This window comes from Cataglyphis hispanica, chromosome 1 (assembly GCF_021464435.1).
Source record: "Cataglyphis hispanica isolate Lineage 1 chromosome 1, ULB_Chis1_1.0, whole genome shotgun sequence".
NCBI lineage: Eukaryota > Metazoa > Arthropoda > Insecta > Hymenoptera > Formicidae > Cataglyphis > Cataglyphis hispanica.
This window is the reverse complement of record NC_065954.1, coordinates 15,703,002-15,715,033: the sequence shown is the minus strand read 5'-3', so window position 1 is coordinate 15,715,033 and position 12,032 is coordinate 15,703,002.

The following is a 12,032-nucleotide window of genomic DNA, read 5'->3' as shown; positions in this document are numbered from 1 at the left end:
GAAGATGTGGGTGGTAAAATGTTGCCTTTAAAAAAAGAAGAATGAAGCGTAATGCGAAATACTATCACTCTCATCTCTATCGTCTTGCGAAATGATATCGCTCGTGCGACCTTTCTATGAATCAGATCGGGGGATTATAAGGACACGTTTTGGAGAAGATGCGCTTTAAGATCTTTTCTGCCAAGAATCTTTTCACTTCTCGTTTTTATCAGCCGCACCGGTCGGCGTATGAAAAACTTTCTATCGCGCACTCGAATCTCTTCAAAGAACCCGCGGCATGTCTTTAGTATCCTGCTACCTTTTCTATTTCTCGTGGAATAAATCCAATCTTATTTTTTTCTCTTTTATCATGTTTTCGTCTTATCGCACGAAAATCCTTCTTGTCTTGTAAATCTTGTAAATTTTGCCTCCGTTTGATTAGATTTAATTGGCACAATACGATTATCAAAAAGATTATCAAAGAGATTATTCAGAATAATCTTATTTGTTTATGTAATTATTTTTTCCTAAATTGTGTCCATAATTTATCTCGAGTGTTAATTATGAGAAGTAAGTTTTAATAATTTATATTAGATATTTATATATTTTTATTTATTGCATTTTGCAAAATATCATGATCTTTTAAAAGAATTTTTCTAATCGCGAGATATCATTAACTTGAGTATTTTTATCTTTTAAACAATTTTATTTTGCTTTGTATCTACATTTAAAAAAAATGTTTCTTAGATTAGTCATAATTTTTACAATTATTCCTTTAAAGATGCAAGAATTTTTTTCAAGGCATTTAAAAAACATTTTGTTTAAATTTATATTTTCTTAGAATAAATTCACTCTCCACAGTAATATTAATTATATATATATATATATATATATATATAATCAACATTACTGTGGAGAGTGAATTTATTCTAAGAAAATATAAATTTATATATATATATAAATCGTAATGCGTATACTAGTTCTGTGTTTTAGTGAACATAATAATTTTATTACATTGCCAAACAGTTAGAACTTTAGTCGCAGTTGGAAGTTGCCAAGTTTGGATAAGCAGATACTACTTGTGACACACATACGTATATTATGAATGTCACGTATTCTCGTCGCGCTGCGGATTTGTATCCTCGATCGAGATCGCATCACCGCGTCCGCAGTAGAACTTGCTCCTCTGTAGTCAGACGTCGTCGACTATTCTTACGAGACTATCTCTCATGCCAGCGTTATCGATTCTATATCGCGATGCTATAGTGGCGCAATCCTCCATTACACTTAGAGGGTCTAGTTATAATGGAGGAAGTTTGATTCCGCGCATTACACGGAAGCGCGCGATGGCCCCTGAGAATACGCCCCCAAAATCGATCGATACTACTTGCCGCACTTCGTAATATGCCTACAAAAGCGCTCGTAATACGTTTCCTCATTTTCCAATCTAGATTGTGATCGTGAAATTACAAGAGAATCCTGGACAGATTAAATCTTAGCAAGAGTTTTCATATTCCAAAAACAATACGAATAAGCAAAGATATGACATAAGACAACGATTTGATAATAAAATTGAAATTTGTAAATAGAAAAATATATAATTATAGAATTAACATATTTAATAAGTATCTTTAAATATTAAAATATATTAATAGTAACTTTGAATGTAATTAATAATACTACTTAATATTTTAATGCACTTTTCATATGCTATTTTTAAGAAAATATATTAATTTTTACATAAATAATTTTTTTTATTCTTATCTTATTCGACACTTCGATTATTCTACACAAATGTGAAAACTGATATATGAAAAAATAAATAGAAAAATGCAAAGATATTGTATAAATGTAACCCTTAAATAATTAGACAGCCAGTCGTCTAAAGTTACTTCAGTCGTTCACCGACAAACGCACGTACGTCACGTTAACCGTTCTATTCAGCTCGTTCGAATAATCACGTTAGATCTCGACACTGCAAACGCGCTCGCACGAGATCTCAGTTTCACGGACAGATTTAGTTCGCGCCGCGATCTCACTCTCTCTCTTACTTCGTGTCTCTTTTCCCCCGTCTTTCTCTCTCCCTTTTTTCGCATTCTCTCCTGGCCAAGGGACCAGGTAACCAGATACAACGGCGGCGGCACACCGCCGTTGGTGCCCAAAAGGGACCCCCAGGGAGCCGATATTGCGGTGGGTCCGCATACTGCTGCCCAAAAAGGGCCTACGGTGAGCTTGTTCACTCGAGGGATAGAGACCTCGTCGTTATCGTCGTCGTGTCTCGGTCGTCTCTCTTACCGTCGTCGACCGCTCCCTTCGATCGATATTCCTTCGTCCTCGACTGCTCCCTTAAGAACAAAGCAGGAGCTATCGATTGACCGCGCGACCCGTCCTTCTGTAAGCATGTAACCCGGAATTGCTACCAGAATATCACCTACAATTTCCTCCTGCCACCCATCACTGTCCATCTTGGATACCGATCTCCTTCTTAGACCCTTGTCCTTCTCTTATACCAATCATCATGTCAATTAGACATAATTGTTACTAGACACCATGGAATTGATCTAATTCTTGGTTTTACGGTTTAAATCTCGATAACAAATTGAGACAATTTGATGTTTTAAGACGCAAAAGAGAAAGAAAAATAATTTTTGGTTTCTAATAAAATTTACGCATTTGTATATAATACACATAACTATATATGTAACTTATTCGAAAAAGTAAAAAAAAATCGATATAAGATTTTTCCGGTTGTATTATGTATTTTGAATTTGCTTTTTTATATGTATAAAATTAATTTCACGCTTTTACTAATAAATAATCCTCTGCTAAAAATAAAAATAATAATTTGTATAAAATTCAGTACACATATTTTCTAAAAAAAAAGTGTAAGAAAAGAGTATTAAAATATTAAATAGCAATATTAATTATATTAAAATATTGTTATTAATATATATATTTTAATATACTTTAAATATACTTATTAAATATATTAATTTTATAATTTTATATTTTTTTATTTATAAATTTTAATTTTGTTCTTAATCATAAACCGTATTTTGTTTGTCATATCTTATGCTTATTCGTATTTTTGAAATATGAAAAATTCTTGCTAAGATTTTTTTTAACTACTTAACTTTTTGTTTATTTCGTGTTTTTTTTAACCTTATTTATCTTAATATGATCACAAATGGTTCGCGGATTTTTTTTAATGTATATGGCATGATCTCTTTCCAAGAGATTCGAGATTTTAGCTAGAAAATAGCATATAATTCAATCACATCAGAATTATTGTACATGTTGGTAATGTACAGAGTCAATAGTCGGGTGTTGTTCGCGGCAAAATTATGAATAAATTAAACCCTCTTTGCCTTAACTCGGCAGTAAACTCTAAAAAGGTAAACTGTGCGCGATCAAGTAGTCGGACTAGAATAGAAACAACATGCCAGTTAGCGGTAAAAGAAATAGAAAGAGAGAGAGAGAGAGAGAGAGAGAGAGAAATAGAATACTCGGAATGTGATACGCGATCAGTGTTTCAAAACTAGAAACATTGTTTGCGACGAGAGAAATGCCATCGTCGAAATGCAATTCTAATCGGCGCTTTAGATCTTGAATCACTGCGCTGGTCAAAAATAAAGTTTGGTGCTCATTTATAAGTGCGAATAATGTGCGACGAATAAAAATTAACATGATAGGAAATAAAAAGAATAAAAAGAAATAAGACGCAAAATTAAAGAAAAATCAAAGTAACAGGGAAGCAACAAAAAATGAAAGGAATGAAAGATATATAGAGGAAAATTGAATAATATTATATTACAGCGAGGCAAAGATAAATTAATTCAAAAGAGAAAAAAGGAAGAGAAGAAAAGAGAGTTTCTGGTTCGGTAATACTGTAATAACTTTGTGATAATATCTTTATTACATTGCTGTATTTTATTTCAATACGATTATAATTGTTATTTTAATATCTTTATTGTCATTCGCGGCATCGGCCAGATTTCTTTCGTCCCTTCGATATTTTAATATAAACGCGCGTCATGTGCATATACATAATGGAAACGTGACATTAAGCCAATAATCTAGTAATCGCGTAGTAGAGAAGGGGAATGATTTATAATTTGCAATTTTCTCGATAATTTTTTCCGAATGTAAAATATTATGAATATTACATGGTGTACGCCATCAGTAGATTACTGGTAGATTCTTATTTGTATCGTGCTTAATTCCATTGCAATCCTTTTGCCGCCGCTGCTTCCATTCTTCTCCTTCTCACTTTAGACCCATTTTCCACCTTCGATTAAGTCCCTTTCCTCGACGAGGCTCGAATCCGATGTTGCTTAACTCTTCCTGGATACATTTGCATGCATCTACATAAGTACGATTGAATATGCCTCTTTTAAGCCATCCACCCAACCTCTCTCAGATTATTAAACAGACATTTTTTTGAGCGTCGAATTTAGCATCGGCAATGTTATTCGCTAGAAAAGCCATCACATTATGCGTTCCTTTTTTATATTCTCATTGTAATTTTAGAACGTGATTATCTGAGCCATTCCAAATTCAGTTTCCAATTTCACTTTTATCTCAGAACGTTATTTAACTTGGCATATTTCAATTGTAATTGTAATTTTTCTTTAAATTCCGCGATTTAATTATGAATTTTTTTAATCAGGAGGCTTGTGAGATCGCGCGCGAGGAGAATTCAAATACAAAACTAACTACGAACGCGAGATATTAAGATTAATAAGATATTCAGGATTGGTCGGGGAATATAAATGAAATACGTAGCAAAATTTTTCTTTACGTTTCGCTAAACTTTAAATGAAAATAAGTCGAATGGCATAATACAAAATTAATATAAGATGAGATTACATCTGATTCTTATAATATATCGGATTTAAATTATCTTATTATAATTTCTAAACTTACTTAATTTCTTCTTGTGTTTGTTTTATATTTTAAGTGTATGTTTTTGTATTAAAGAAATGTATGAAATTATTTATGCAATAAAGAAAGAATCCAAATATCTAAATTATATACGGGAATATTTTAAGACAATCAAATTCGTATATTTAAGATATAAATGTTTTTATATATTTTTATTTACAAGAATCTTCTTTCGTAATAGATATTAATATTAAATTTAAAAATTGAAAGAATTGTGCTCTATTCCTTTTTTTGCATCACTGTCTTTAATTAAAATCCAGAGAGGATATCCATCGGTATCACATCTAAAGGATACGCGGCCTTTCCGCTTAGAGATTTCTTTCTTGACATCCTCGTAAATGTTGCCGAGATAAGATCTCGGAAAAATCGAGTAGAAGTAGATGATTAGAGAACGGTTTTCCTTTTGCGAGTGAAAATTTCTTACGTAAACTTCTATCTCAAAATAAATGCGCGCACTTATTTCTCTCTCTCTCTCTCTCTCTCTCCCTCCCTCTCTCTCTCTTTATCTATCTTTTACTCTATTTTTTTTATCTTAATCTTTGTCTCTTTCTGCCATGGAAACCATTAAAAATTGGCAAAATTTGATCGATTGCCAGTAAATTACGCTAGAAATTAGTCGAAATCTAACATGTAAAATTTATAATCTTATATCTTACATCTTGAAATACATAATAACAGTATGTTAAATCTTCACAAGTATTAGATTATAAATTCTAATCTGTGGCCGTGTTCCAAAATTCACTGCCAGTAGTAAAAATCTATAGTTCACGTAACGTATATTATAGACTTCCAATACTGGCAGTGAATTTTGAAATACGGCCATGAATGGTCGATGATCAATGGCCAATTTGAGTAAATATATATAAGATTATTGATTGTTGACATAATTTTAAGATTTTAATAACGAAAAACTTTAAAGCTTTTTTTTTTGTTAATTTTGTAGTTGAGAATTAATAAAATTATACTGTTTTATCACAATTTAGAACTTAGGAAAATTTTTACCGCAAAACTGAATTTTATTGAAATGAGTATGTGATTTTAATCTATTTTTCAGATTTTTCAAGGTTTTCAGTTCTAGTTTTTTACTCGAATTGATGTAGATTAATTAAACGCGCGTTTTTCTTTTTGAATTATTGCTACTGTATTGCATCATCTTTTTATATGTATCATTTATCTATAATATGCATTATATCACAGCAATACTTAATATTGTATTACTTTCACGAGTATTTCTTATTTTAAAGAAGCGCCGTATTCTATACGTCATTCATTTCGACTAGTATCGTTCAATTCTGAGGGGAGTGCGTGTCACCATGATATTATCGAGGTCTCGGAATCTTAACATCATACAGGTGATATATTTTTCTCTATCTTCAATCGATGTCAATAACCGTTTTTCCATTATTTCAACGCGCAATTATGATACTGTCGTGACAGAAACTCGATCTCTCGCCAAGTATATCCATTTCTTTTCGCCGGCGTAAAAGTTTCGTAAAAGAACTTTATCTAAGCAGTGTCGCAAATTGTTATTTGTATGAAGAAAAGAAAGCGCTTGTCTTACTCTTTCTTGCTTTATTTTCTACAAACCTCGTCTTTTGAAAAATGATAATAAAATAATAATAAAATTAATGAAAATATAATTTTATATAAGGAAATAATAAGAAATTTTTGTACTAATAATAATAACACTAATTAATATTAATAATAATATTTTTTAGTATTATTTTATTTTTTTAATAACTTATATGTACTATCAATTATGTATACGTACCCACAGATTTTTATAATATAAAGATCTGTCTACATGTCTGTGTAACTGACGCATCGTCACGCAACATTAGCTCTATAATCTCTATATATTATCTCTATATTATTACTTACAATATATTTAAAATAATAAAATAAAAAAAAAACGAATGACAAACACGAAAATTGAAATACTTTTATGAATAGAAATTATTTTATCGCTGCAAATATGTATTTGTACAATGTATAAATTTATTATACACATTCCATTGGATCAGTAAAACACGTTATTATCCAAATAATAATTAATTTAACTTAACTATACAGATTGCAAATTCAATCTCGTTGGGCACAGTAAGCCGAGCGAAAGTCTAAGCGAGATCAAGACACTTTTCCAGATTCCTATATTTAATTTTGTAGTTAAAAGGTTAAAGTTGTTTTCGCTGCGCCGGAGTTTCCGGAGAAGCGAAACGGCCGGACGATCGACATGGATAATCGACACTACCCGACAAACTGCATCAATCGAGCTGGATCGTGCGCGGACGCGGTAGAGAGAAACCGGGAATAATTTAACGCGGTCCGAGGAATGCCCATTGATTTGCGAGGCATCAAAGTTCGCGAAAGTTAGCCGCGCCAGTATCGAGGGCGGCCACGCTTTTGTATCCCGTTCTGGCTCGGTTTGTTCTTAGACTGCAGTTACCGGATTCGATTTAACTTCTCCTTCGGCCAAGCGACACAACGGCAAAGACAAAGAGAGAAAGGATGAGAAAAGGGGTGGGAAAGTGATCGTTGGAGAAGAGAGGATGCCAACAGCAATTTGCCAATATCGAAAGTGTTTGCCGATAATCTGTTGCCCAGCAGTCGCTACTAGTTACCGGCTATTCCTTATCTCTCTCTCTCTTTCTTCCTATCAGATTCCCCCCATTTCTGTCTTTTATTCATGACTTTTTTCTCTTTTCTTCGTGAAAAAAAAGAATGGAGAAGATAAAAACGGATAAAAAAAGATTTTATATCTTATTATATTCCTTTAGAACAGAGTATCGCACACATGATGAAATTCTTCGATCAATTTTTTAAATCGATCTTTCCTTAGCCATAGTTTCAACAGGTGTTATTCTTTCTTACAATCTTTCTATATTCCTCTTGCTTTCCACTCACTTACACGTCTGTTTCTCATCTTATACTTCAAACTCTTTGCCTCACCCATACATTCTCTATTTTGGCCCAACCGGAAGTCCAATTTTTCAATATTACACAATTCTTATTATTAATTAATCAACGCAATCAATCGTGAAAATAATAAAATAAATAAGTAATAATTTTTTAAATGATGCATTAAATTCGAGAATATTCTTATATTTTATCTCGCAATAGAAAAAGACAAGATAACGTTATTTTTATTTGACCACGCATGATATACAAATATAGTGATATACTATAGTAATGATAATATATAGTGAAGAAGATAAATAGTCGATCGCCAATGCGGCTGAGTTCTCTTTGATAATCATAATACCGTTATCGATATAATTACGCGATTTTATCGAATAGTTGTCTTATCTTTTAGAACGATGTCGAAGTAATTATTTTCTCGGCGATAATTGCTATAATTGCACCGCATAAATATTAATATTTAAATAAAAATTAACGATATAATAAGTATGAAATATTATTAAGCAAAATATTCTATTTAGTTATTATCTTTTTTGTGCAAGGTTTATAAGGCAGTCGATTATCTTGTGAAAGCGGTTCTTACTCGTTTATTTATCAAATCAAATTCGTTTTATCATTCATTTATCGTATTTCCAAAAATCATTCCAACAAATTTCGGTTACTTTTATTTTGCAAAAGATTAAATACGCCAAGTGTAAACTTTTTAATTTAAAAGCTTTTATTTTTTATATAAATAAAATACGAAATCATGTTTATTGTTAGCGGAACAAATTCGTAAATACAGTACCTTTTTATCTTTGATCTTGTATTTTCTTTTCTTGTATTTACCTTTTTTTAAATGCTTGTGTAAGAAATTCTATTTTAAAGCATGTGATAAGATTCTTCTTTCTCATCAAATATTTTCATGGACTATTCAACGACTGTTTATACCGTGTTTGATGCATCCGCGACGCCCGACATCAAGCGGTCCTCAGAACATCGATGTTGCCTGACGCGTTAACGATCAATTCGTATCTCTGTGTGGACTTGTAAGCGACTAAACGAATATCATTGAGCACAACTTGAAAGATTATGGTAGACCTGCGAGGGAACGCGCCCTCGTGCTTGATAATGAGATATACTGCGTGCGATATTTTTGTATATCCTCTTGTACGAACCGCGTGCTTTCAATTCAATCTTGCAACTGCAGTTGTACTTTTATTACGTCCACGGGGTTCGTGAAGAGGCCTATAACTACCAGGGCGCCGGATCGCGAATTCCTCGTCTGGTTTGATAAATATTAATAGAGATTAATAATTATGATAATTATTGATAAACATTGATGTAACTCAAATTTTGTTTTTGACGACAATCTTGATTTTTAATGGCGGTCAATTGATTCTTAAATGAATTGATCCGATTATCTCTACCGGTGAATCATGAAGAGCACAACGCTACCGAGGAGCATATCACACACGTCATCATAATTTTTTAAAAATTCCGACTTGTATGCGTGTATCTATTGCAGAAGTTATCGTAGAGCGAGAGCGAACTAAGATAGATAGAATAATTTTCCGCGTTTCAATTGATGACGCAAATTAAAAATTTCACATGGGGAGATTAAATTGTATGAGCTTTTCAGAATAAGAAATGATAGAGTTTCTTGTTGCACATATTAATTAATAATTTTTAATGGCTTTGTTTTATTCAATATTTTTGAGAATTATAATAAACTTAATTTTCATTTTACTCGGCAATTTTAAGAAAATAATTTAATAAATAGAATTTAAACGAAGAGCAGTTTTTTGTGTTATTTAATTCTATTCTGAGACTGCTTATATATTTTTTTATATATTAAAGATTGTTAAAAAAATATTATTTTAATAATATTTATTAACGCTTTTTCTTGTCTCTTTCATTTCAGAATATCAAAGCTGGTAAAAAGGGCAGACATTTAAGGTTAAAAGTTTTCCGATACTAGGCATATTTATTAAAGAAGTTTATCTTAGATAAACATACTTGTTGTTTGTGAAAATCTTTTGCTTTGGAGAGGCTTTATTTCTTTGTTTTTCTTGGACCTGAAGGTCTTATGTCTCGAGACGAAAATAAACGGGATTGATTGCTATTTGAAATAACATCCTCATTTGCAGTCTGAACGATCGCGTACATCGTCCGTCGATAAAAAGATGTTTCGATAAAAAGTGCGAAAGCTCATTTTTCTCGCTGTTCGCGTTCTCGGGAAATCCTCGTCTTCGATGGAGACGCTTACGAGGGCCCGTACTAGGGCATGCACTGTGCCATTTTTATTCGTGTTTCGCTTGCGAGGTGAATCTCTAGAGAGGAGAGAGAGAGAGAGAGGAATATATATATATATATATATATATATCCGTATGCATCTTCCCGATACTTTTAGAACAAGTCATCGGGAAACGCACTCCTCTACGTCTGCCTTTTGTGTGTCTCGCGAAATGTCCCCGAGTAGAATCGAATCTCTGTGCCGGGACACGTTCGCCCGATGCGTCATTCGTTCGCTCCTGCTGTTAGTGAAAGAGCTTTACCGTCGCAATCGCAGACGTATATTTTTGCGTAAAAAAGTATGTTTCTATAAATGCGCGCAACAGCTGATCATGTGAAAAATGTTTCGGAGAACGGCGCGTGTAAAGTTGTCCTCGATTATGTACATAGATTTCTTGAGCTTATTTTATCTTCGTTACAAAACTTGAATAGGCAACGTACATGTTCTGTTTTATCATTTTTTAAGATTCAAAAAGAAGTAAATAATTTTGGTTTTGCTATTAATGGTATTACTTCGAAAATTTAAAATTTACTGCGCGAAGTCAAAACGTGGATAAGTACATTATCTACGGTACATAACTATATATATTGTTGATGAAAGCATCAAACTTTTGAATTGCTTTGGCGATCACAATTGTCTTAATTTATTGCTTAAGTTAGTATATCTCTCTAACCGAGTCTCAATTTAAAGTTTTGTTAAAGCCGCGTCTAGTTGAAATTAGTCAAAATATTTAATTCTGTTATGTATCTTCGCAAATATCCAAAGTTCAACTCGTCGAGATTCTTTAATACTCCTTAATGTGAAAAGTATAATTTTATTTATTTCTATTGAATATTTATTTCAAGAAAATGTTTGAAACGTTCGAACATCAATCTTAGTAAGTCTAAACTAATTTTGAAAAATTACTATCAGATATCTTGTTCTTTCAATGTTATTATCAGCATTGCTTAAGAACTCTATTTCCGTCGGTTGTATTACCTCATAAAGAAAAACGTTAAAAAGAACAAAAATACAAGTTTACAAATTGAGTCATTCGCCGTTTCAAGGATTCAAAAAAATATATAATGATTATCATAAACTGCTATGTAAAGTCCATCTCAACCGCAAAGGGTTACTTCATGGACAGACATGGTCATGGCAGAACGGAGCGACTTTATCCTGGTAAAACCTGCGCCCTTCTTCGCCATACCAAGGGAACTTACCCGATCGAAGAAACCTCTATATTGGGCTATTGATTGCAAAAATGCAACCTGTAGCTACGATAAAAGTGCACTTTGTATTGCTTATCCGTTGAACGCGCGCTTGAATTGTGCCACAAAGCTGCACCGCTTGGCTTATCTCTGTATTTTTTTTTTTCTTTTTTACTGAAAAGATATCACGGCACAGAGATTATCTGGATTAAAAAAACAGCTAGAATATTTTTTATTAATTAAAGTTACTTCCACAATGTATATATTATATGAAACAAGACGAAATTTTATTCATAAATTTCCATTAGACTTTCGAGATTATTTTTCATCAAATAACTTTTTATTTTCGAATTCGAAGGAAATATTGTTGGCTATTACATTTCTAATAAATCTTATTACATACGTAATAAAGAATATAATATCTTTAAGAGGACGCATATATTAATGATAAAATTGACAGATCAGAATTTTACAATACTTTGCTTTTTTAACGTTGGTCGAAATTGAATTGAAAAGATTTACGGTAAAAGTAAAATGTGATTGTAGATGTGACAATAATACAAAAGCCTTCGGAGAGTGATTACAAAAGATCTCACGCGAGATAATGGGGCGATACACATACACAGCTTACTGTAGAATGATAGCACGTGTTTTGCACATACAATCCAGTGTTCCTGAACCGCGATATCCACGAGTACAATCCGATGTTCGATAATGCGTGAGTT